General features: G+C 43.9%; 1 protein-coding gene and 1 long non-coding RNA gene across 5 annotated transcripts in view; one reads left to right on the forward strand and one right to left on the reverse strand.

The window, feature by feature from the left end:
- Ntm (neurotrimin) overlaps positions 1–25,684 on the reverse strand; it is a 990,153-nt gene that overhangs the window by 783,642 nt on the left and 180,827 nt on the right. The gene's annotated exons all lie outside the window — the stretch shown is intronic.
- On the forward strand, positions 14,516–24,917 carry LOC120094317 (uncharacterized). Its single transcript, XR_005488620.2, has 3 exons — positions 14,516–14,645; positions 17,573–17,790; positions 20,505–24,917. It is a non-coding gene; the product is annotated as an uncharacterized LOC120094317 (long non-coding RNA).

The raw sequence follows: 25,684 nt of genomic DNA on the forward strand, positions 1-25,684 counted from the left end.
GGCATAGATAAGTCACAGAGCGTTAACTGTGTATCTGAGGCTCCATGCGTCCTAAGTGCTTTGAGATCACTCACCATCACTCCTTTCATCGACCCCATGTTCAAACCAGACAGGATCATCCAGCATAAAAGAACGAAGCAAAGGAAAGACAAACGAACGGAAACTCTAATAGGCATGGAAGACACAATTTAAAATGCGGGCAAGCACAAGGCTTAACTATCAAGTTAACTTTAGCAGTGTCTTCCTTAAATTTAGAAGTGCTACTGCTAGACTATAAAAAGATGAGGGGTTCATTTGCATAGAGTTAGCATTCCGGTGGCAGAGGCCAATGAGAAATGAGGAGAGCTAGACACTTTCTGCCGTGTTTCTCACTTCCGCCAGGGTGCCAGTCAGTGTCCATTCTTGTCCGTAGTTCACTTCTCAAAGTGATTGGTGTTGTTCATTTAGAAAAAAGATGTCAAAGCTGGGATGTGGCTTTGAAAGTAGTCAAGCGGCTTCACTGGAGGGCTGAGGGTTTAGCCTTTACTTGGGGGGTGGGCAGGGAGAGTTGGAACTTCTCAGTGACCTTCATTTACAGGTGACAGATCAGAGTACACAATTCCAAGGAGACACGACTCAGCTCCCAAAGGGAGATTTTGAAATCCCCAGGGTGGAAAGCCTCCACAAAACAGCATCAGTATGTTTTCCTATGAGACAGAGAGCATGTGCTGGGGACACAGGATAGTTAGGGGAAACAGCTTATCCAGAAAATACGCAGGGAAAGTCTGGATCTGGATGGGGCTTTGATGAAATGTCACCTCGGAAGTATCCCTTGGGTACCTAACAGGAAAGAAAGCTTTTAAAGGCCACTATCTGGGACTGGCCCAAGCAAAATGGAGTCACTGATGCTAAGTGCCACAAAAAATTGGGTCACTTTTCCAAAAAGAATAAAAGAAAGAAAGAAAAAGGAAAAATTTTGACACTTTTTGTATGTCTGCCTGTTCCTTGAAACTTTCAGTAGCATCATGGTCTTGCCCTTTGGGAATGTTGGGAGAGATAGATCTACATTAGGAATAAAAAGAGAAGACCAGTGAAGACACACACTATGGGCAAGGAGACTGCAGAGTGCTGGAAGCTGAAGCCTGAGATCTGTGCAGAACAGACACATCGGAGAAAGCGTGCTCTTGGAATACTGGGGATGAATGAAAATAAATCACAGCCTAGAAGACAGAAAGTTCTGCTGGACTGAAAAGGCATTCTTTTTCTGAATAGGAGTGTGATGTGTCTCAAAATTCATCCACTTTAGCAATGACTGAGAAGTACAGTATATAAAATTTACTATCCACCCCTGATTTTTGTGTACCTACTCGTCAAGCAGAACCCCATCTTTCACCTTTGGACAGCTTCCATGACTTCATGAGAGAAGTTCTCTGTCTCCTGTGATTATGGTTCCTAGGGTCAGTGTGTAGAAGGTTCATGAACCCAATCGTCAAGACAAAATGAATGGGGTCCTTCCCCTCCCCTCTCTACGAGAAGAGCAGTCATAGTAATGAACGAGACAAGCCTTAAGGAGAGGAAACTACACTTACACTCCTATTTCAGATGTAAGGTAAGGAAAGCCATTGCTTATTGTCAGCCTTGTGATCCAGAGTGACCCGGAAGTCAATTCAACCACAAAGGCTCCCGTTCATCCTTGTGCTCTCAGCAACTTTTCCCCTACGGTGAGTCCGTTTTTTGAAAGCAGTGGTCTTGTGTGTTCTCAGCCCTGCAGATCAGTCCTAACCTACCCTGGATCCCGGAATAAAGGTGTTTAAGCCTTTATGCTGTGCCTTTCAGATACCATTTTTCTCTGCATATAACATGATCTACAGCTGGCCTCTGAGGGCAGGGTGGCAGGTGGGTGAGAGTGGGCCAAATCACCGTCTACGGCCTCGAAGTCCTGATGTGTAATCACAACTCAGCCATAGACTGTAATATGGCTATAAAGATCTCAGAACCACAGTATATGAGAGTTATGCCTGAAATGAAGTCCAATCTGTGATAAAAACAGCCAGCATTAATGCCACAAATATGTGACAGCGGGCAGAGAAATGACTGATTGGGGATGTTTATAAATATAGAAAGTGAGCTGCTCCTGGCTTCCAATAGAGGGGGTTAGCAAAATGAAGACAGATGGCAGGCGATTAGCTCTCACATTCCTTTATGGCTGCCAATCTACTGATGGCTTGCTGCTCAGTTCCACCACTAGCCTTCCACTGGGACCCTCCAGGTACTTTATAGAGTGGTCTCCAGCTCCTGGATGGTTCGCTTCTCAGAGATCTACTGCTTGTCTCCCAAGGATGAGCTCTCAAGGACAGTAGAGTGAGCTGGTACCCAGGGAGACATTCCAAAGATGGCATTGATCTGTTAGAAAGGCAGCCAAAATTCCGGGGTTTGCTCAACTGTTTCATGGCAGTTTTCATAGAAATATAGGGTATCATGTTGGGAGAATTTGAAGACTCCTTTCTAGATCAGCTCTTTAAATAATGCTTGGATACCCCAAGGCTCCGTATCCAAGTTGATGAGAGCCTTATCCTTTCCCAAGAGAATCCATCCTTCTTTGGCTTGCCATTGACCTTTATGTGAATTAAAGGTTTTTCCCCCCCTGGAGCTTCTAGTCTCTGCTCCTTGGCTACATCATGAGCAAAGATCAGCCAGTCTTCCTTCTCATATAGCCCTACGAAGATCTGAAAAGGTCTCATAGTCATGCATAGACGTGAGCTTGGTCTCCTCAGAGGAACTCCAGTGGCTCTATCCTGGGCTCACAAACCTTGTGCTTTTCTCAGTTTATCCAGGCTTCTCTAGATTCTCCAGGCCAAAATACACCTTCTCACACAATACTCTAATGATCACCCTGTGCTCTGGGCACTACTTGACTGGTTTGCCCTGATATATGCTCACATGGTTTTGCATGGAATAAAAGGTAGAAGTAATCCTACAGTTAAATTTTGTTGGAAGTCTGTAGCCAGTAAAACTAAGCAGGTATCACTCCCTCTTTTCCACCCTGCATAACAAAAATTTTACCCTTCAGCCTGTTAGAAGATGTGTACTTTCAGCTTGATCACCACTGTGCTTCTCTTTTGAGGATCATTCTACTCTCAAATGCCATAGATTTCAAGGGCAAAATCTCAACACCTCCCTCCATCAATTGCTAGCCCAACTCAATTCATGCATTTTGTTTGAACCCTTAAACATAATTTTTGTCCTTATATTCAGTGGACTCTCTGCTACACAGTTCTGGTCCCTGTCTCCCTGGGTTTCTTCTTGTGACTATGTTGCAAGGCTTCTGAGCCTTGAACATATCCCTGAACTGTATGTTCTACTTGGATCATATTAACTTTCTCTACCAAGGGCAAATGGCCCTTCCTCGATCCTTCTCATCACAGATGTGCACCCAGTGCCAAGCTGTGGAAAGTGCAAACACATCTGTGTTGCCTTATTAAACTGGATCCTTTTGATGACACTGTAAGACGAGGAGCTATGGACTTAGTGCTATCTATAGATGCAGATACTCGGGCACAAAAATGTCAGGTAATTTCCTTATTGCTAAACAGCTAGTGAATACCAAAGCTGGGCTGTTATCCCAAGCAGTCTGAGTCTAGATACTGCTTCATGTACTTTGTTACTTATAACTGTTTCCACCCTTGAAGATTTGCCCTTCCTGACCTGACACCCTTTCTTAGAGTTTCTTAGAGTTCAATACATTTCTGCATCTTCTTGTCCCTAGTGCACTGGCCTTTCTTCCATAACTCTTCACCTGAGACTTAACTCTACCACAACCACCTTTTCAAAGAGCCCTTACTTTCCGCAGTTAGTTAGATTAAGCCTGAATCTGAGATAAGACATGATACCAACCTGTATTTGAATACTTTGCCTTGGAGACCTAATTAGAAAATACTACATTCTTTCACATGTAATTTCATTATCTTTTTATTCTGCTAGCTTGACGAGACCTTTCTGTAATAGATCACCTGAGAAATTTGCTTTTCTTCCCAAAGCCGTGTCATCCATAAGTTTGATATGTGTCATCTATCACTGTGTCTTCTTCATCCAAGTTGCTGATGGAGGTTTTTAATGATAAAAGGCCCAGCCAGCATTAGGTATACCCTGGCAGGCCAACTTGACAGCTGGCTAAGGATCAATTAGTCATTTAGCACCTGTAGGTAGGTGTATCCATCCCGTTTGCCGATATTCAGAGTAAAGATTTTTGTCCAATGAAAGCCTTCAAAAGGACTCCTAAGATGCCTTCTTAAAATGCCCAATCACTATGCCCACTGCACTCCCTGCAGAACAATGCCAGGGGAGGAAATGAGGTTTGCCTGGCCTGACTTCATTTTAATAAATCTCGGAACTTTGGAAAATCATAGTAACACATTACGAGTGTAAAAGAGTCTGTGCTTTAGAGTGTCTGTCTTTAAACTGCATCCAAGGGACCCCTGGATTTCCTTAGAGACTCTGTAGAGACTCTTGTCGGGGAGAGACTGGGGTCAAACAGCAGCCACACTCTCAGCTACCTATGTAAGGTCTAATATTTTATACATTGCAATAACTTCCCATTGTAGGTCCTTTTTGAAAGGAGAGGTGCAAATTATAATTTGAGAGCCACTACTTTTAAAGGGGAAGCAATCTGTCTGTCTAAAGCTGTATTTGATTGCTATATTGACCCTTTCCTGGGTCACTGTGTTAGAGACACCATTATCCACATTTGCTCTATGTCGGCAGAAGTACTCTGAGACTTGATAGATGGCCCTGGGACAGAATGTCTGAGCAAGTCCGTTATTGAAACACGTATATCTAATTGTCTATAAAGAATCCTTGTTGGGGCTGGGGATTTAGCTCAGTGGTAGAGCGCTTACCTAGGAAGCACAAGGCCCTGGGTTCGGTCCCCAGCTCCGAAAAAAAGAACCAAAAAAAAAAAAGAAGAAAAGAAAAGAATCCTTGTTAATTTTTTCTAAGTGGTCTCCTCTGAAGCTATGTCCCCATCTTCAGAATCTATGGGGGTTTCCTAGCTTTGAGGTATTTCCAAACACACTCCTTCAACCCTGCGATAGTCAAATGAGAAGATGCAATTGTCCGCTCACCTCTAGGAAACTGATGCCAAATGGAGGCTCAGTCATCCCCTTGTAACTAAACAGCCAGTGCTCAGATGATCCACATTTCAAAAGTTTTGACCCAGAAGTCCTTGAAATTTGCCTTGACCCCACTGGCAATATCTTAGTTTCAATGTGTTGAACACTGATTTTTTTTTTTTTTGTGAGTCTCCAATGGGCTAGACATTGTATAAAGCATTTATAGAGATCAACTCCTCTAGTCTCGCAGAATCCATGCCAGTAGCAAGTTTCACAGTCTGCTTTGCAGATGATTCTGAGGAACGTCTCCAAGTTAGCACAATAAGAAATTTGGGAGAACGAAAATTCAAATGCAAATCATCTAGCTCCAGAAATTTTAACATTAATAATTACCTTATTTTTATTAGTATTTATCTTATCAAACTTAAAAGAGGTGGTTCCCATTCCTCTTTCTTGAGAGGTTTGGAAACTTTATGGGAACATATGCTCTTAGATGTAAAACTATCACCAGAGACTAGCCTTCTCTTTTGAATTCTGCCCTTCCTTCCATGTACTAGAGGAATTGAACTCTGGGCTTCATATGTGATATGCAGGGACTTGACTACTGAACTCTACCCGTGATCCAAGTTAATTGGGTGTTTTCTTTTGTTCAAGTAGAAGTGGATTTTGGAATTCTATCAAGGTATGATATATAAATGAGATTCTCTTCGATGAGCCCGGTTGAGAGTCAAAACACTGAGCTAAAAGGAACAAAAGGCTACATAAGAACTGGTTATTTGAGGGGGGGAGCATGGTGCAGACACCTACCCAACAATGACTGCAGGTCCAGACAGCAACACTAAGGTGCAAAGCATGCCCAGGGCCTCATAAGGAATGGGATGATGGTTTACCTGTATCTGGTTTAGCTATGTGGCAACACTGCCTTAAATATCAGCATCCAGCTATTTCCTTGTATCTGTTTACAATTGTGTTGATGAATGGTTAAAATGGACACAAGCCTGGGCAACATGTTTCCCTTGTGAATAGAGACACAGTATAAAGCAGGAGAGGGGTGGTAGAGTGTTCTGCCCTGTTGGCTCTTATTTAGGATGGAATAGCTCCTCTCCTCTAATTGGCAGGGGCAACAGGGAGGAAGCGAGCACAAATCACAATGACTTCTTCCTTCCAGCCCAGCTTCTGTGCACTCACCGGAAGACTGGCTTTCTGCCCAAGTGTGTGTATGTGGATTTCTACTGCCTACTGAGCACGAAGGAAGGTAACAGTTCCTGAATAGCATCAGACAAGGAATGAAATGAAATTTTAACCCTGATGATGTAAAGATGCATTGCACTTTTTCTTTTAGAGTCTATTTGCCACTTGAGATAATTCAGGTGGGATCCCAGAGTACCCAGTGGGCTCAGAGATGACAGCAGACTGAGGTACCACTGGTCCTCTTAGCATCTGCTTGGTGGCCTTAGAAAGGACTCATTTTGAAAGAGGGACCATGGTTGAGCTTGCTTAGGAGAAGAATCTATGAGAGAGAGAGAGAGAGAGAGAGAGAGAGAGAGAGAGAGAGAGAGAGAGAGAGAGAGATAGTTGTTGGATTCTTGTGTAGTGCTTAGAGTCCTTGCATACACTTTCTGGCCATCTGAGAGTATAGCGCCTGCTAAGCTACAAGTTTCTAGTTGGAGGCAGTAAGTAGAAGGCAGTTCATCTTCTGTTCATGTGTTGAAAGGTAACAAGTTTACAGATGGGCAAACACACACGGAAGACAAAGGCGACGCTGCAAAGCTAGTTTTTCCTTTTCGAAAGCTGCTTTCAAAGGTCAAAGTTTTTCTGGAAAGGACATAAAAGCACAAGGCTACAGGCATAGGTTAGGATACACCACACAGCTTCCTCGCCCTTTCCAAGTTCCAGTAGTTGGGATCTTAAATGTCCCGTTTCTGGTGATAAGGGTTTTGAGGGCTAAGCTATTAGGAGATTGAAGCGTGGGGAGCAAAGGTTTTTAGATTAATGCAGTCTTCAGGAGGACCAACATTCACAGGTTCATGGTAAAAGAGGTGATGATCTGTTACACCCTGCCAGCCCAGGCCTAAAGCAATGGGCTCAGCTGCTCCAGGACTAAGCAATGGGCTCAGTTGCTCAGGGATGAAAACCTGAGATTTTGGAGTGCTCCCTCTTAAGTTATTTACCTCAGGATGTGCCACAGTGATAGGAAACTGGAAGCGTTGTCAGCATCAGGGCATCAGGTCTAGGACTCCCTAAACTTGGGAAGAAGAGGCGGGGTAAATTTCTGTGGAGTGGCGTCCTCCCACTCAGCCCTAGGTGAGCTTACTCCCTGGGTCCTGAGACATATCTCCAGGCCTTCAAGTTGACTCCTGAGTCAGCAGGGAGGTGCAAGCTGACAAACACATGTGAGGCTGGGGGCTGCAGACTCAGCCAAGTCACAGAAGTCAAGAAGGCCGCTTTGCATTCTACCCACATCGCGGCATGCTCTCTCCCCTTCATCAGCTCGAGAGGGGCATATCTTGAGACGCTGAAGAAGAAGTTTTCATCTCCTCTTGATTGGGCTCTACAGCAGCTTGAAAAGCCTCTGACTGAAAGTGAGAATCGTGTCACACCTTAATAGCCTCATTTCTCAGGCGAAGTGGGGCTTTTCAACTCCCCAGCCTCGGTGGGATGTCGAGTTGCTTGCCCTGTTTGTCTGGCCCACATTTCTATTCAGGGATCTATCTCTGCTGAGCCTTTCAATGAGCCACCTTCATCTGAAGGGAAGGACAGACATACTCAATATGGATGTCAGTGGTAGCTAAAATCCGCCACACCCAGGAGGAGTAATAAGAACAGTTGGGTTAAAGCAGAGAACAGGAAGCAGAAGCAGGGATCCGGCGCCACCAGACTGGCTTAGCTGAGAGGGGCGGTGGGGTTCAAGACTCCTTTTTGCCACTCCACAGAACAACGCACACAAACACAGTCTTTATCTGGCTGAAACATTGTCCAGTGTTGTGTATCAGCGGAAACTCAATTCTAAGAACCAATCCTTGGGACATACACACTGTTTGTCCTTTTGTTGGGGGGCAACTCTGGTAGGTCTGCCACAGCGGCTTCCTTAGGAAATCCATGGGTATACAGCTTGCTTTCTAGAAGAGAGGGAGTTTGTCCTGTTTGTTTTGAAGCATCTGTCTTCATGCCACAGACCACACAGCTGTACAAGATCCCAAGCACATGTGTACTACTACATGGACTCGGTGTGCAGCTGGCTCGTCGTGAATGTGTAAAATGTCTTAGTGTTGGTCCATTTATTGTAAATAGATCCAGTCTATTTCACAGCCACTGTGTACTCAGCATGCGGCGCCCTGCCCAAGACAGAAAACTCGGAGTGTAGAAGACACATTTTGTTCTTTATCGTGTATGTTCTCTCCTTCCCTCATCCCCGAACCCTATGATCCTTAAAAGAAGTCTCTGCATGAGGCATTTTGTGACCTACTTCTGAAAGGATGAGTCCTGTGTTGTTTAATTAAATAGTGAGGGATTCAGAGTGCAGCCTTCCGTGGGAGGGGAAGGAGGAGGATCTGCAACAGAGAAGGGTTGTGGGGAGGGGGGGTCCCCTTTTGTCTTTTCAGGCTCAGCTTGCCAACAAAGAATGGAGAGGAGACCTGAGGTCATAAGAAACCTCAGCCAATGCAGCACAATTCCTACAGCTCTGGACTAACTGCTACCTTGAGGATGTAGGGATTATCTCCAGATACTGCATCCTTCTCACAATGCACTATGAAACACTCCTCCTAGAATTGCTCCCTCACAACAGCTAAAAGCTTGTGTGGGTTTTGGAGTGGAGCTGGGCTTTCCTTCTAATAGGCTAGGCACCCGACCACTGATTAATATGCACAGCTCCTTAAAAAAATAAAATAAAGTTTTGCTAAAATGCTAAACCTCTCCTTGAACTTGTTCTATGGTTCAGGCTTGCTTTGGGCTTGTGGTCCTCTTGTCTCTGTCTCTTTAGAGCTGGGATCTTGGTCACCAAGTATGTCTGTTGTTACCTCTTTTTAAATAGTAATAATTTGAGTCATAGAGAAGCTAAGTGATTTGTCTATAGCCAAGCAGTGTCACTGGTTGCAACATCCCAGCTCTTAGCAACTTGGCTGCAACTCTTTCCTGCCTTAGCTCTGTTTCCATTTGCCCTGCACAAACTAGGACAGTTAGGGATGCATTAGGTGAACTTAGGATCCCTTTGGGGTCCACAGTGCATGCTTTGTAATAAGTATTTCTTTTTACTGAGCATATAATTGTTGTCTCCATTATTATTTTAGCTTATACTAGTTCCCATAGGAAAACCAATCTACAAACTGAAAATCTGTGTCCCATTTTAAATCTATTCTTAAGGCATATTTAGATGTCCATCACTAAAGGGTTGTCCATCACTGTTAAGTTTTCATATTACTGTAGAATTTATAAGTTCAAGTCTCTCTACACTTTAGGCACAATAGACTTCCATCTGTCTTTCCAATGTGCATTGAGCACACTGAACAGTGGGAATAAACTTTAGACAGCATCCAGTTGGGTCAGCCAGCTCTCCTTGGCAGCTACTCAGTTGTGGTTCCTAAGTGCCCTCATGACATCACGTGAAACTGTGTGGGGAGCTTGCATAGAGAGAAGAATACCACCAGAGTCCAAGGCAGCATAGATTCCTTTAATCAAAACAAGGAGCTGGTTGGAAGATGGAGCCTAGACAGAGGGTAAGAGTCTTCCGCTCATTGTGCTTCTGCACTAGGGAGTCTTTTATGAGACAGGTTGTTGCATCTTGTGTGCTTCAAGTTGAATCGATGCTTACATAATAGGAGGGATGAGTACCTACAGGTCATGGTGATGTGAATGGAGTGGGTATATCTGTATCTGGAAAGGAGGTAGTGTCCAGAACTGAAACCAAGGGACAAGGTTTTACACTCAGGGTGAGCAGCAAATGTAAGATAGAAATCTAGGCCACTCACATCAAAATTTCCCGAGAAACTGTCCTGATTCAGAAGAATTGAGCAAAGAATCTGGAGGCTGAGGCCTGAGCTTCTGCTTTCCAAAAAGCTCTGGGTGATCTGAGCGCTTCACTGCTAGGAAGTAGGTGTCAGAAGTCTTGAGAACAAGGGGACAAGAAAGAATGAAAGAGATGAAATGATTCCTGGGAGGGATGCGGGAAAAGGCAGCAGGAAAGGCTCGATGGAAGCTGAGCTCCCAGGAGAACTGCACTGGGTGGATGTAAGTTCTGCTTGCTCTAACCAAAACTCTGACGCTGAGCCTGTGAACTTGGATGCTCCTCGCATCTAGAGGAGAGAGGAACGTCAGTCTGGCTCTGTAAAAGAAGACAAGGAGTTTCCGTGTAAGATATGGCAGGAGAGAGGGAGTGAATGATTTGATGAAGAGGAATCATGTACTGACACATGCTGCCGTATGTAGCAACCTTGAAAACAATGCTTACAAAGTGGACAAACACTAATGACAAAAGACAAAGTGATGTAAGGTTCCATGTATACAAAACGTCCAGGAAGGCAGGTGCCTAGGAATTGAAAGCAGAAGGGCCATTCTCTGGGATGGGGGAAACAGAGGAATTAGGAAGGGGCAGAGGAGAGTTCAAGGATTCATTTGGGGATAATGAAGGCATTCTAAACTTGTAGTGCACTCAGGGCTGAGTATCACAGTAGCTAAATGTTTTTCTCTAAAGAAATGGTGCAATTTTCTTAAATTTAACATTATACAATTTCTAGAACAGGCAAATAAAATGCCATGTGAATGATGATCATCTCAATAAAGCTACTAAAAATGATGCTAGGACCGGGGCTCAATGGTACAGACTTTCATATGATTATGATTCTCTTGACACATTTGGTTGATCAAAATTGTATAACCCTGGATTTTATGTTCCATCTCCAGTACCTGCCACCGCCCCACCCCAAGAAAGGTACAGTTGTTTGACTGTGAGTTATCAGATCTTGTCAACACAAACAAGCAAGCAAGCAAGCAAACAAACAAACCAAAAAAAGGAGATATGGGGGAAAGAGAGAGGTAGGGAAGCTTAAGGCATGATTTAATGTTCACAAATGGGCAACGTGGAAGAGTAATGTAGCTATGTGTTTGCAAGGGTCTCCACTAACCCAAATATTCCTCTTATTCTAATTAGAATGGCTGACACAAAAGAATGCTAGATGCTTTCAACTCGCTGGGTCTGGTGGAACCAGACTAGATCTGAGAAGATTTGCAGGAGAACTCAACTGTTGCTATGTCAGACAATCTCCATGGTGGAGTTGGAAGTCCCCTAACAGATGAATGTTGCTGCCCTGCCTTTAGAGAAATTTTCCATTTGAGGTTGATCTTCTTGTCCTGTGTGGTTGACCAAAGCTATTCAATGGACTTTCGCTCTTGACATCTTATAAAACCAATAGAGTGCTCCATTCTTGTATTTTAGACCTGACTCTAGGCTGAACTCTCCTTGCTGTTAGCTGTGTGATTTAAACAAGAGGTTATCTCTCCCCACGTCACAATTTTCCCATCTGTAAAATGAAAATGCGGCCACAGAATCTGAAGAGAGACACGTCAGCTAATTATTTAATCTATGGAATGGTTCTAACCCTCTTGCAAGATTATTTCAAAGATTGATGAGATTCAGTGTTGGTCTCAGCTCAGAGAGAAGCAGGTGTTTACAATGTCCCATTGGTTGCTTCTTTTTCTCTCCACATCCTGATTGGAGGCTTGCTCATTTATGCATGACTTCTTAACAAATCAGGCAAGTTCAACTCAGTTTCCTTACTTGATACATGAAGAAATTTCCTCTTGAATCCATTCTAATCTATTCTACAACATACGCCAGAAAGCTCAGAGACAGCACTCTTTTGTAACATACATAATAAATTGTTAAAGGCTATAACTATAGTATTTGTTTTGGGTAGAACACTGGTACTCACTGTGTGCTTGTAATAGGGTTCTGGAACCTGATACCAGCCTTTCTCTAGCCCTTCCCTAACCTTCCCTGCCTCTGGTGACCTCTGCTTCTGTGAGCTCAACTCTCAGCTTTCTAATGTGTGAGAAGAGACGGGATTTGTTTCCTCCATGCCTGACTTATTTCATTTCAGAAAATGTCCTCCACAGGGGAGAATCTCTGAAGTTTTCTTGATCAGAATTTTCCTAGGTGCCTCTGGAAAGACTCTTATGTGACCATAGGCCATAGGTTCCTCCCACTCCCATGCACTCTCCCATCCAGGAGATTGGAACTGACCACCTCCTTAGCTGAAATAGAAGAAGACAGTCTTTTAAACACACTGCCTCCAGTTGCCCTTCCCCACGCCCCTGTTAAAAGTTCCACCTGCAGCCCTGCCCACTGGGAGGGTGAAAGGTCAGCAAAGCCATTTTTCCAAGTCTGGAAAGATTGGCATCTCAGAGGGACTGCCCTCACTTCTAAAGCTTCCTCCGTGCAAGGCGCTACCTGGCAGGACTTCTAATAACAGGCAATTGATATTCTACTGAGCACCTTGGAAAATAATCTGCAAACACGAGGCTGCAGGCTATGAGCATCTCTGTCTCTTTCTTGCTCCCTCTTCTCCAGCTCTCTTTTAGAACACAGCTTACAGCTTCATAAAAATACAGCCTGAGCCTGAGCAGAAAACCTTAGCACTTTACCCAACAATATTATCCTTTTAAGAGTTTTATTAATCGGTTTAAGGTTGTGCTGCATTTGGCTAAGAGGTGCAAGGTGGCTTCCCCTGCTGACAAGATTGTCCTTGCATTTTAGGACTTGGCACGGTTGGCTCAATTAACAGAATGGCCGGCAAAAGAGGGTCAGCCTTGGAAAGCTCAAGACTCACACTGCGCGCATGGTGAGTGGAGAAGCAATTTGGCTCTCCTGCTGCATTTTGCCTGCACACACGCAAGCTCACCTGCATACACTCTAGTGAGTGCTCTATTGCAGGCATGCATGTGCACGAACATACATAGTCACACACATACACACACACACACACACAGAGAGAGAGAGAGAGAGAGAGAGAGAGAGAGAGAGAGAGAGAGAGAATACAGCATACAGCATACAGCATACAGCATACAGCATACAGTATACAGCATACAGCATACAGCATACAGCAAGCACACTGAGACTCTCCCCAGGAGAAAATACCATCAAGGTAGAATAAAGGCTTTCCTGATTTGTTTTTATCTCCTTGCTGTTAAAGAATGTGTAATACATTCAGCCAGGAAGACTGACTGGCTTGAACAGGCCAATGCACCTGTCAATTTAGCAGCATCATTTGAGCTCAATCAGTGTGGCGCTGGAGGAGTCCCCTAAATGTTTAATTTCTTCCAGCACCATAAGCACTCTGATAGGTCTTATCAGGATTGTATTGACTGCACAAAATGAGTCCTGGTGTGGAGCGGTTTTCTTGACAGGAGAAACGTTAAAAGCACACACCAGGAACCCGTTTAACAGGTTTCTAATAATATCATCTTCTATTGGCATCCCGTTTTCATTCCTGACCACTTCAGCCCTCTTGCGTGCACACAGATGATTCATCCTGCCCTGAAATGCTGTGTTTTCAAGCTGGAGGCTGATAAGGCTGCAGGCAGGACAAAGGTAAGACTTCCTCCCTGTGTAGATCATTCAGCTCAAAGAACTTTCCTTCTTCAGAACGTTAAGTTGCATGTGTGCCTTTGTTAAGGACATGGGAACTCTGGGATGCGTCCAGCAAAACTCTTGATCAGACACAAAAATGAATGAAATGTAGGATTAATTTTTGTTCCAGAAATGTGAAACATGAAAATTAACTGGTCCACTCATGAAGTAGTTTTTAAGTGCTAACTAAGGGTCAGGGACCAATCTTAAGTTCCCTGACACTAGGAGAGGAAGGGCCACACAAATCCAAAGAGGTTCAACCCTGGACATTGGCAGAGACAGCTGCCAGCATGCACAGTGACCTGAGCTCCACCCACAGATTACATGAGGTAGAAAGGAAGAAACACAGTCCTGAGAGTTGTCCTCTGACCTTCACACGCATGCCTGTGGCGTGCTCATGTCTCCAGGCCCACCCTGAGTGAATGAATAAATCATTAAAAAGTGTTCATCTCAGCATGGCGGACGCTGGTGATGGCAGTGCCTATGACATAGTGGTAGTGAAGGAAGAAAGGACCCACAACCTGCCTCAGAAGGCAAGGGGGAGAAAGGAAGTGACCTAGAAACTTCCCCAAAGAGAAATTCAGTTGGAACTAGGAACCATGGTAGAATTTTTCCCACACAAAGTAGAGTCAGTACTGTTCCAGAGAGACAGGCACATATAAAGGCACTAAGTATGAGAAATACGGTGTCCTATCCGGGATGCCACTGAGACTGAACATAGAGGCGAAGTCATCCTGGGCTTGTAGAGGTCACTGTTGCTATTTTCACCAAGCTTGTCATTCCCTAAGGGAGGGGAATCATAAGACCTGAGAGCTAGCAAGTGCCTTACAGTGGTTCATACTCTTATAACACCACAGGGGATAGGCTCCGGGGCTTCAGCAAAGGACAGAGCGCCATGGCTTGGAAATCTGTATGTGAAGGGGACTTGATGTTAGGTATGTCGGAAGAAAGATGTCTATGTGCCTGTGTACTTGTGCTGGTGTGACGGCATCAGCATGTTAAAGAGAGTGAGTGTGCCGAAGTGTGTGAGTGTGCAGGGCGGATCCTGTGCATTTGAATGTGTGTGTATGTGTGTGTGTGTGTGTGTGTGTGTGTGTGTGTGTGTGTGTGTGTGTGCGCGCGCGCAGATGATAAGGTATCCATGAAGGAAGGTAAGCCTGAAGAAAGAATACAAGAAGCAAATAGGTTTGGGAGGGTTATTAATTAAAAGGGTACATTTCATGTCGAGTGTTTTGACCATAAAGATAAAATTAAATAATAAATAGATATGGAAAAGAAAAGAGACACAAGGAAGCTCTTGGAGATATTAGTTGTAGTGATGGTGACAGGGTTCTGTACGTTTGTAGAACTTTCCAATCTCTATGTACTGATTATGTGTAGTATATGTCAATGATACCTCACAAAACTGGGGTGGAAGCTGGGGAGATAGATTTACGGGTAGAAGTCTTGCCATAAAGCATGAGGACTAAAATTCCGATCTCCAGTAGTCACATAAAAGTCAGGTAGGCATGGTGAATGCCTGCTCTTCCAGCACCTTGGAGGCAAAGACAGGTGATTCACAGGTTGAATGGACTAAGGATAGCCAGAATCTGCAAGCTCTGGCTTCACCAAGGGACCCTGACTAAATAAATAAAATGGAGAAGAAGTGAGAAACAAACTAGACATCAACTTCCGGGCCCCCATTTACATGCATTCACATGCACATGGACCTGTATACACCACATATGCATCTACATCGATCAGAATATGCATAGATATAATTCTAACACACATGCACACACATACACACACACACACACACACACACACACACACACACCTGGAAATGTGAAAAGAAAAAAAAAAGGAGATCGCAGAGAGCAAGCAGTTCCTTTCCTTTTCTCTGCCATATGGGCACTCAGAGAGGTCACTTTGTGCAAGCCAGAAAGTGAGCCCTTACCAGCACCTAACTATGCTGACCCTTGACCTCAGACTTTTCTGTCTCCAGATATGTGAGGAGCAGATCCTGCTGCTTAAGACTAAATTAGTCCTCAAGATTGAGGGGTTGGCTCAGGGCCCAGCTGACCTTAAAGGAATGATTTGCCAGCCTTTTCTGCAGTAAAATGATCTCAATGTTAAATCCCTAATTTCAAACTTGCATGCTCTAAGCATGGACAGTAGAGCTGTGTGAGAATATCTTACAGTTGGAGGGAGGGAGCCCATAGACCAGAGTGTCCTAGAGAGCACAGACCTGTCCTGGTTCCAGGAGCCCAATTTTTCAGCCCAGGATCTCTGTGGTGAGTGTTATAGGGTCAGAAATGCCTGCAGACTCGCTGGAGTCATGGGAGAAACTGCTTTAGAGGCTAATTTGAAGCCAACTTGGGGAGTCGGCTTCATTAAGACAGGAAATGACAGGACAAAGGCTGTCAATTTTTATGTCTGAGGAGGAAAACAAGCTGCAGTCTTGGGAGAGATGTTTGATGGGAGACAAGACCTTGGCTGGATGCTTTCAATAGAGAAAGTACCTAGTCTTTGAACTCCACCCAAGAGTATTGCATTCATTGTTTCTTAGAGGTGTTTGTGTTTCCAACCAGCAAGGGAGGGCTCAGGACGTAGAGGAAGGGCTGTTACAAGAGAGCAGCCCTGTGGACTCCACAGGCATGGGATCTTGCCCTAGCTCACCTAGGTTAACATTCTGCAGCACCAAGAGACTCAGTGGTGAGCCGAAAAGGGGAAAGCAGGAGCAGGAAAAACAGTCTGGGAAGACTGGAATAGGAAGCATTTTCCCGGACTCCTCCCCAGAGGAGCTGCAGGAACTTCCAATTACTTCCACAGTTCTCTCCTTGACAAATGGAAATTTTCCCCACTCCCCAATACATTCCTCGGAGTTAAATTTAATATATTTTTTTCCTTCAGAAAAAGAAATAATCATTAGCCTCAGAAGCAAAACTGGAGTTAAGGCTCCAGCGATATAATAATAATAATTTGCACTCGCACGGATTCTTCCAGCAAAGGTCTCCAAAGCTTGGCCAAACATAATTAATTAAGCCTTGCTGGTCGGCCCCAGGAGGCAGGTAGCTATTATCTCAGCTTTCCAGATGTGGAAACTGAGGCTCAGGGAGGTGAAAGTGATTTGCCCAAGGTCACTGTGGGAATGAGAAGCAGGGTGGACCTTGCTGAAAGTCTCGGCTCCAAGAACAGAAGGCGGGGTTTGCCACAGCTTTGTGGGGGGTGGGGTGGGGGAACGATTAGAGCTGGAGGGCCTCATGCTATCCAGGACTTGGGAAATTCAGGTCCCCTAGTCATGCCTGAGAGGACAAGGAAGGGCTTCTCACCTTCCCTGTTTTTAGTTGTCAGTTTCGATGCCTAGAGCTCAGGGCCACGTAGCTAAAATCTGGAAATGGACAGAGGGAAGTCAGGATGATATGATTACAGAATATTCTGGAGAGAAAGTACCATGTTCCAATTTTCACGGGATTACTCATATCTAACCTCAATTCCACGGTGTTAGGTTTCGTAGATATTAAAACCCAGAGATTAAAAAGAGAAATTGGGGAATGCGGACTTCAGGCTCCGAAGGAGAGCCTTCTCAGAGGTCGCCTTATGGGCCTGCCATCTATTGATCTGATCCACTGGAGATGCCCTAGGTTTTGCCTGGTCTCCTGAGGCATTTGGTGGGCAGGGTTGTTTACAAGGAGAGCAGCGCAATCTGAGACTCTCCTCTCCACGCCTGCTTTAGCAGCTGACAAATATGAGGGAGGACGCGGGGTCTTCGCCGCCTCCCATCTTGGGTGCCACAGATAGAGGTTTGGGTATTTCCTTGTGAGATTATACTTCACGTAATGAATTCAATCCTTCTATTCCCTCTCTCTTCCCCTCACAGGACCACAGTTTCTGAGAGTTTATCTCCTATAAGATGAATCGCCTAGAGACGCCTGGTGCATCTTTCTTTACACTTCACCTCCCCCACTGTGGATGAGAAATAGACTTTTCCCTCATCCATCATAAGTCAGCGTGACAGGGCTGTCGGTCCTGCAGCCTGACCTACTGCATCTTTCTTGTCTCAGCCGGCTTCAGCGCCTCGCTGCTTCCTCCGGATTGGTAGGGACATTTATAAAAGATTTGAAATCGTAGTAAAACCAAATCCCCCCAAATAAAAATCAAGTAGAAAATAATAGCAACAGAGCAGAAAATAAATTTGAAGTTTAATGTAAGGGGGGAATCGGTCCCTATTTCTCAATTCTGGATTGTTCTGTTTCTACGGGATGTTGTGAGATGCTAAAGAATCCAGGCGTTTCCTTGACACCTTATCAATCTTTCAGCTTCCCTGGAGGGCAAAGGGTAAATCCCATTTACTTGATTTCACACCTCAGAAAAGTGAGACAAAAGAAGTTGAGGATGGGAGGCTATAGTGAAGGCTAAAAGAATTAGGCTTCCTCTGATAGAGGGGATGCACTTGAAAGGAAACAGTGACTTCTGGGTGGTAGGTGGAAGGGCTAGAAACAGGATTCCAGCAAATCCTTCTGCTGTGCTGCTCCCTGCCTGTCCCTAGTGGGGACTGAATGAATAAAAACAGACTCTCGTTTTAACACAGGAAGTAGCCACTCAAAATGCTGAGGTAAACACCCAGAGGAGCTGCAGACAAGAGGCCCTGGGTTTCAGTCCAAGCAAGGGTTAAGAGTACAGAAAGGAAGATAGCTCTTTCTTTAGCCATGGGGTGAGGAGAAGAGACTCAGCTTCTCTTCTCTAAAATGGGAGAGTCCGTGCTAAGAGCTTCTAAGATCTCTCCTCAGGATAAGGCTCTTCAGATGTTTTTAGTATAAGCAGGGATGTCAGAAGACATCCTCTTGGAGAGGAGAGACAAGTTGTCAGGCTTGACACTGTAAAATTTGAATAAGCAACCCTTGTGCTTACCTTCTACAGTCTCCTTGAAAATGCAGAATGAGCCGAGCCAATAGGATGAGCGGGGTGTCTTCTCTTTTGAGTCAGGGCAAAAGACGACACTTTTGGAAATTGTTTCTCTAAACCTCGAGGCAGATCTGTCTGCTCTCATAGACACCATGAAGATAAGTTAGTTCTCAAAGCTTCTGCCACTCCTGGGATACCTGGTTCAGTCTGGCTGCCTTCGAACTAGTTCATGTAAAGGACCACGTTGAGGGAATACAGTGGGGTTTGTGCTAGAGTGGAGAGCCACAGCATTTGGGCCTGGTGCATTCTGGCCACAGCGAGCCTTTCACAGTCCTGTATACTGTCCTATCGCTCCCTTTCCTTCTCAGATGATCCTGGCAGGAACACGAAGGACGTTGGCTTCTAAATGTTATTGGAAGATTTAATTAAGCGCCATTCGAAATTTTTGAATGGAAATTACCACATCACTCATGATTATTATCCGTTTTCTTTAAACATAAGGCCAACTGCTAAGCTGTTAGGCACAAGCCTGGAAATTACAAAAAAATATTCAGATATCCATTATCTGGGATGGTGTTGCCAAGCATCCTATCCGATTATGAGATGCCTGCTGGAACAGATGGGCCTTACATGGGGCCCTTCTAAGCCAGGAAATGCAGACATATTGAGTCCCAGTGAATCCACGTGCCCAGGGCTGCTGCAAAGAACTCATTGCGGTTCAGCTCTTGACAACTGCCTGTTCTTTGCAAAGCCGGGGAAGTCCCACCCACAGCCAGCTTCTGATTTCTATGACACACAACCTTGACTTTGAGGGAGGGGGCCCTGCATCACAGCCAGAAATCTCTCAGGGGTGGGGGGAGGGGTTCCAGGTGACAAGGATGGTTGGCATTGGGACACTGGGAACAGAGAGCCCATTGTGAGGCTCCCTTCAAAGCTGTTAATGCAGGTGCTTTGACATAGAAAAAGTGCCTTCGTTTCAACTTCCTATTTATGAGAAGTTTACAGAAGGCTTTGGAGCCAAACGAAACAAATTTGGTAAACACAGTAAGTAAGAGATTCAACAAATACAGCTAAGGATAAAGGACTAATTTACATTTAATGAGACAGCGATTGTTTATTAAATAAGAAATGGTTTTGCTTATGAAGATGGCCTTAAAGGGTTTTTTTCCCCCCTGAAAGAATACATTAAGCTTTTTCATATTCAAAAGACGTGACTGGAGGAGTGGAGGGAGGGAGGAAGCTGCAGAATGCATAAAGAGTGTAGGGAGCTGATAACTCCTTCTGGAATTTAGGGCACTGGACAAAAATGTAATGGAAAATAAATTCCACAAAAGGTTCTCTTCCATGGGTGTTATATCACAGGCTGACCCCAAAGTATTGATTTTTTTTTAAAAAAGTTATATGATTACTGGAGAATTGATGGCATGTTGGGACATATATTCTGGCCTTGACCCTGTATAATGGATTTTTGAATCAAAATTTCTTCAACTGTGCTTACAACTATGGGGCTCTGTGTTCACTGCTGCTGTTTCTGTGATTTCTAAGTGAGGAAACATTGGGATTTTCCATGTAGGAAGCACCCTAGCCTCTCATAAAAAATGAGGGCAAACAAAAGTCCAGCCACAGGTGGGCTCTATTCTTTTCAAGGTATAGAAACCACTGGTTGGTGGGATCCGTACAAAACTCTCACCTGCAGGAAATTTTGAAGTCACTAAGTCCATTAATTTTGCTCATTCTTTTTTGGGGGGGAGGGTAAATCCTTTTAATTTATTTTTTTTTCATGCCTCCCATTGTACCACATGCAGGGTCAGAAAGGCTGAATTTGTGTCCTAGACTGTCACCGGCTACTGCAGCAGAAAATTCTAGTTGTTGTTGTTGTTGTTTTTAACCAATTTCCTTTCTCTTAGGAGCTGGTCCTCTTTGCTGTCAGATGGACTGTATACATCTGTCTGGACAGCAATGAAGGATGTTCCCACTATCAAGTCAAACCTTTACAAGGAGATAATGCAAAATTTCCTTGTTCTCTTATTCATCCTGATTTTCTCAGTCACAGTGTGTTGGGCACACTGATGCAGCCATACCAGAACTTAAAGGCTATGTTCAAAAGGAGATGAAACTTCACACTGATGAAGCCCTGTATGTCATGCAACCTGACTTCAGTTGCTAAGATTGGGCTTGGTCCTAATGGCTGGGATTCTTGGCTGTCCATTTGACTAAATCTGGAATTAACTAAACCCCAAGCAGTTGAGTACACCTGTGAGGGATTTTTTTCCCCTCAACTAAATCATTGCAAGTAGGAAGACCTACTTTTAATGCAAATCTTTTGAGGTGGGATAATCTACCTTTAATCTGGGCCACACCTACTGCTGACAGCCTATATAAAGGACATGGAAGAAAGAAGCCAGCTCTCTACCTCCTTGGCTTCACTCACTCTCCCTGGCAAGTCCACTCCCTCATGGGCATTAGACACTACTTCTTTTGGATTGTGGTGTATCCTGAAGACCGGCTGAGCTTTCTGGCCTCATGAACTGAATGACTATTAGATTCTTGGACCTTCTGTTAGTAGACAACTATTGTAGTATTAGTTGGACCACAGCCTTTAAGCCATTTTAATTAATCACATATATATGTGAAATATTAATATAAAATTAAATATAATTATTTGATATAAAATAGTTAAATATAATTTGATGTTCATAGTAGAACATATTTATTATACATACATTGTTTATTAATCAGTTCCGTTCCTCTAGAAAACCTTGACTAATACAATGGCCTTTGAAATTAACATTTTTATGCATTGTTTTCTTTGTTTTAACCACAAACTTTTTTAGTAATTGGAACTGTCTCTAACAAATCTGAGACTGTGAGGCCACCTGTTGTGTAAATATTGCCTCCGAATTGAAACATTCCCTCCTGCAGTGAAGATGAATTCTCTGAAGGCTTAGGAAGCTAATCAAACGTGTGTGACTCAGAAAGCTCAGAAAGTTAGAAAACTCAGTTGCATATGCTGTAAACAAGCTGGGTGAGGAGGGGACTGTGAGGTGGAGTTTCCTGCAAGCTGATCAGGGAGTGCCAAAGTGCTAGAGAAAACTATTCCTCCATGAAACAGCACCCACACTTCTGTAAGCAACCCCAACATTCTGGTTCAACAGCCTAGACTTGAATGAAATTATCTCTTCAGCCTGTGACTGGGGCCCTAAGTGGGGTGAATAGAAGATTGTTCTTATGACATCACTTTCCTAAATAAGAGAAATGGAGGAGCAAAACAGACTCCTTATCAGGAAGTATTAAAGAAAACAAAAATTGATAGAGAAGTTTTGAGAAATACTGGAGGGAAGCCATAGTTAAGTATTTTTCTGGGAGCCCAGAGAGTGAGTGTACCAGCAAAGACCTTCATCTCCCTCAGAATTGATGAGGGGGTTTTGTTGCTGTTGTTTTTTTGTTTGTTTACTAACTGGAATACTGTTTGGGACAGCTGTGTGTTTTACTAAAGAGGATGAGAAGAAACACTTTAAGTCAGACTTTGGTGTATCAGGCTGAGACAATCTAAAAGGAAGTCTGGCTTAGCAAAGAAAATCTGACTCAGCAGGAAAAGTGCTGATTCAGCCAAAAACAAAAGCCAGCCTTTATCATTGTTTGCTTTTTCTTCTTGAACAGCCTGACATACATTTCATAGTGAGCCCTTCAATTAGAATGTATTTTGAATTTGATTTTTGATTAGAAAAATGGTACACACTAAGGTAGGCATGGTAGGAAGTTGAAGGCCAGCCTGGACTGCATTGTAAAAGCTTGTTTGGAAGAGAAAAGAAAGAGAAGAAACAATAAAAAATGCTCAAACATCCTCAAATAACAAAATGCTTCCAAAAATCCTTGAATCTGCTTCAACACTCACTGCATTTTGCTTTACAGTCCTGTCTGAGCTTTTGTTTCTTTCCTTCATTGTTGTTATTATTGTTTTTTTTTATTTTATAGATTCAGCCTGAGGCAGCCTGTGGACGTAAGGAAAGACATGAGCACTGTGTCCAGTTACCTTGGTAACACATGCCTGACACACCAACACTTATATTTCAGGTCACGCATCAGCCGTTTGCATTGCTAGGACCCAGCAGACCCTGTTAGTTAGCACATGACATTCTGGAATTCCCAAGGATTCACCTTGGGGTAGAATAATGACAGGATGGTATAGATACAACCAAACTCAAGAACTGGACACACTTGTAGCTCTTAGCAAAAGACAAGAGAGAGCAGGGTCCTACGAAATAATAGCATTTTAGGTAAAATTGAAGTGACATGTCCTGTACCACGGTCTAGCCATCTTGAATGTGCCCAATGTGTTCTAAAGGAAAAGAAGCTTGTGCAGGTTAAACATGGAGAGCTGCCAAGCTTTAGATATTGATGTGGAGTTTTACCACCCCACACCCCTACCCCAGAGGCATCATGGGAACCTTGCGGTGAGATTACCATGAGTATAGCAAGTATCTATCAATTTGCTGAAAGAGTGCATGGAGGTGCTTAACTTGGTGATGGCAGCCTATGAGCTTTTCAGCTTCTGCATTTCTTACAAGAAACTCAAATATGAGTTTCAACCCAAGTAATACTGAAGCGGGTGGGAACCACACTCTTTTTTTTTTCTTTTCTTCAGAGCTGGGGACCGAACCCAGGGCCTTGCGCTTGCTAGGCAAGCGCTCTACCACTGAGGTAAATCCCCAACCCCAGGAACCACACTCTTGAACACACAGTTCTCATTCATGAAGAATTCAATCTTTTCATATCCTGAGATGAGAACTAATATCCAATAAAAGACTACTGGCTTATCTTTTTAAAAAATGACAATTCTTTAGAAGCTGTCTGGCTGTCAGGTATGTGACTCCATGGTAATCCAAAATATCATGGCATACTTGGTTATATACTTCTAGGTCCCTGTGCCTTAGGCTGAACAGTGTAGGTTTGTCCAATAACACACAATTGTGGGGAAAGTCAGGGGCTAGAGGGCTAATACTAGGTCTATGGGATGGCTTCTCCTTCTATGCCCTAGTACTCGATAAGGTGTTTGCACAGAGAACAGTTGAGAATGAGTTTAACAGATGTGTAACTTCTTTTAAGTGGGTCCCATATTCTGGTCTAGATTGTGAGTCTTAAGAGATCTTCTGTAATCTGTACTAGAGCTGGTATTCTAGCTCTAAGGCTTAGTTTTGGACACATTCCTGTTTCACACTGTCACCAAACATTTTCTCTTTGATGGAGGTTTCAATTCTAAATCTCATTCAATACTCTCCACTAGCAATTCACCAAAATTATCCAAGACCCATCTAATTGTATAAAACCACATACAGTCAGTGAGGTCCCCACTGCTAAGGACTTGATAGTCAAAAGGAAAGGCTCATATATTTCTGTCATGTGACAGAACTGATAAGATACAATCACACCGATTTCAAAGCTTGTCTCCTGGGTTAAAAGTAACATACACATATTTCAAATGTTCCTTAACCTATGATGGGGTCACATCCTGATAAACCCACCATAAACTGAAAGAATTGTTAAGTCTAAATGTTCAAGCGCCAAATGTACTTAGTATATCTAGTATACGAAATATTGTAGTCTTGGACACACTCAGAAAACACATATTAGCTTGATGGCTGGCAGATACTGTACATGAATCCTGCTGTTTCGTCAAGTGTTGAGCAGCTCATGACAGTTGTCGACTATTGGTACTGAAAGTCAACAAGAGAACAGATGTGTAGGTCTGCCTTTCATTCTGTTCCAAGGCTGAAAACCATTTGGTTGAGCTACCATAAATTGGGAACCTCACATAGTTTGGGGTCAAGGCACTGAGCTGACTGAAAGAAGAGGTCAGGGTGGGTGGTGAGGTTTGAGGACTTTGGATCACTGCCTCAGGATGACAGAAGAAACCTAGTTTTCTTCAAGTCTGTAACCATGTAATCAAGGGAGGACCTTAAAGTATAGAATGGTGAGTCTTGGTCTGCTCTCCAACCTTGTGCCTTGGACTTAGTAGGTAAGCAGTCTACCACTGAGGTACATGCCCAGCCTCGGCTTTACAACCCTCTGAGCCAAGCTGATAAATCAACAGACTGAGTCTGTGCTCAGAGGGCAAGTCTTGGCCAAGAGACACACCGGACAGCCTCAGCTGTTGTACTTTAAGCCTAAGTCCTCTCTCATCCCCTCCGAGATAAGTGACTTAGTGGGAGAGATAAAGTTTGACTAAACGTTTCTTCAAAGCAGCAGAATGAGCCTCTTCTGCTTGCCATGGAACACTGATTTCTAAAAAAAAAAAAAAAAAAAAAAAAAAAAAAAAAAAAAATAAGCTCTTACAATCCACCCTTGAGTTCCCCTTTTGCATCCATAGCCCATATCAACACCACATCCCAAGACTCAGCAGCGTGTGGTGTTCTACTTTTGCTCAGCCCCACAACAGTGATGGCACCGTGGCTCCTATTCAGGACAGTTGTCAATGTTTCCTGTATGCTGGCACAGTAGGACCCTGAAGTTCAGAGTTTATGTAACTTTCCCAGGGACTTACACATTGGAAATGGCAAATTGGGGCTTTTGCACCCCTGCATTTTGACTTCCCCACTATTCATTATAATTTCTCATGAGAATGTGGCCTGAGGATTTACATGCTCAGCTCTTAGTGTAGCCTGTGCAGGAGAGGTTGTTTTCTAGACCCACACTGACAGCTTTCTGCTACCCCTTCCCTCAGTTTGCTGATGAGTGTAGAAGATGGGGGGCACTGCTGGTTCTAGGTACCATATTCTTAACCACATTGTGGGATCAGATGCCACCCTACTTTCTTTTCTCCTCATGTGTGCTTTATTTCATTCTTGTTTCTGATCTATCACCTTCAAACGTAACTCTAAAAACATGATCCCCACCCTGAGAAATCTCCCGGCCCTTTTATTCACAACCTGCCAATCCATGCCTGGCAAAGCAAGAGACCCCCTTTGACTCAGAGACCCTTGGAGACCACTCTTCTTCCCCTGGAGGTGAGGATTCTGAGCTGGCGGCTTTCACTTGCCCCAGAAGGCAGTGTCTGTGCTGTGAGGTAATACGTGAGGTAATACTGTCT

Source organism: Rattus norvegicus, chromosome 8, assembly GCF_036323735.1.
Source record: "Rattus norvegicus strain BN/NHsdMcwi chromosome 8, GRCr8, whole genome shotgun sequence".
In the NCBI taxonomy this organism is placed as follows: domain Eukaryota; kingdom Metazoa; phylum Chordata; class Mammalia; order Rodentia; family Muridae; genus Rattus; species Rattus norvegicus.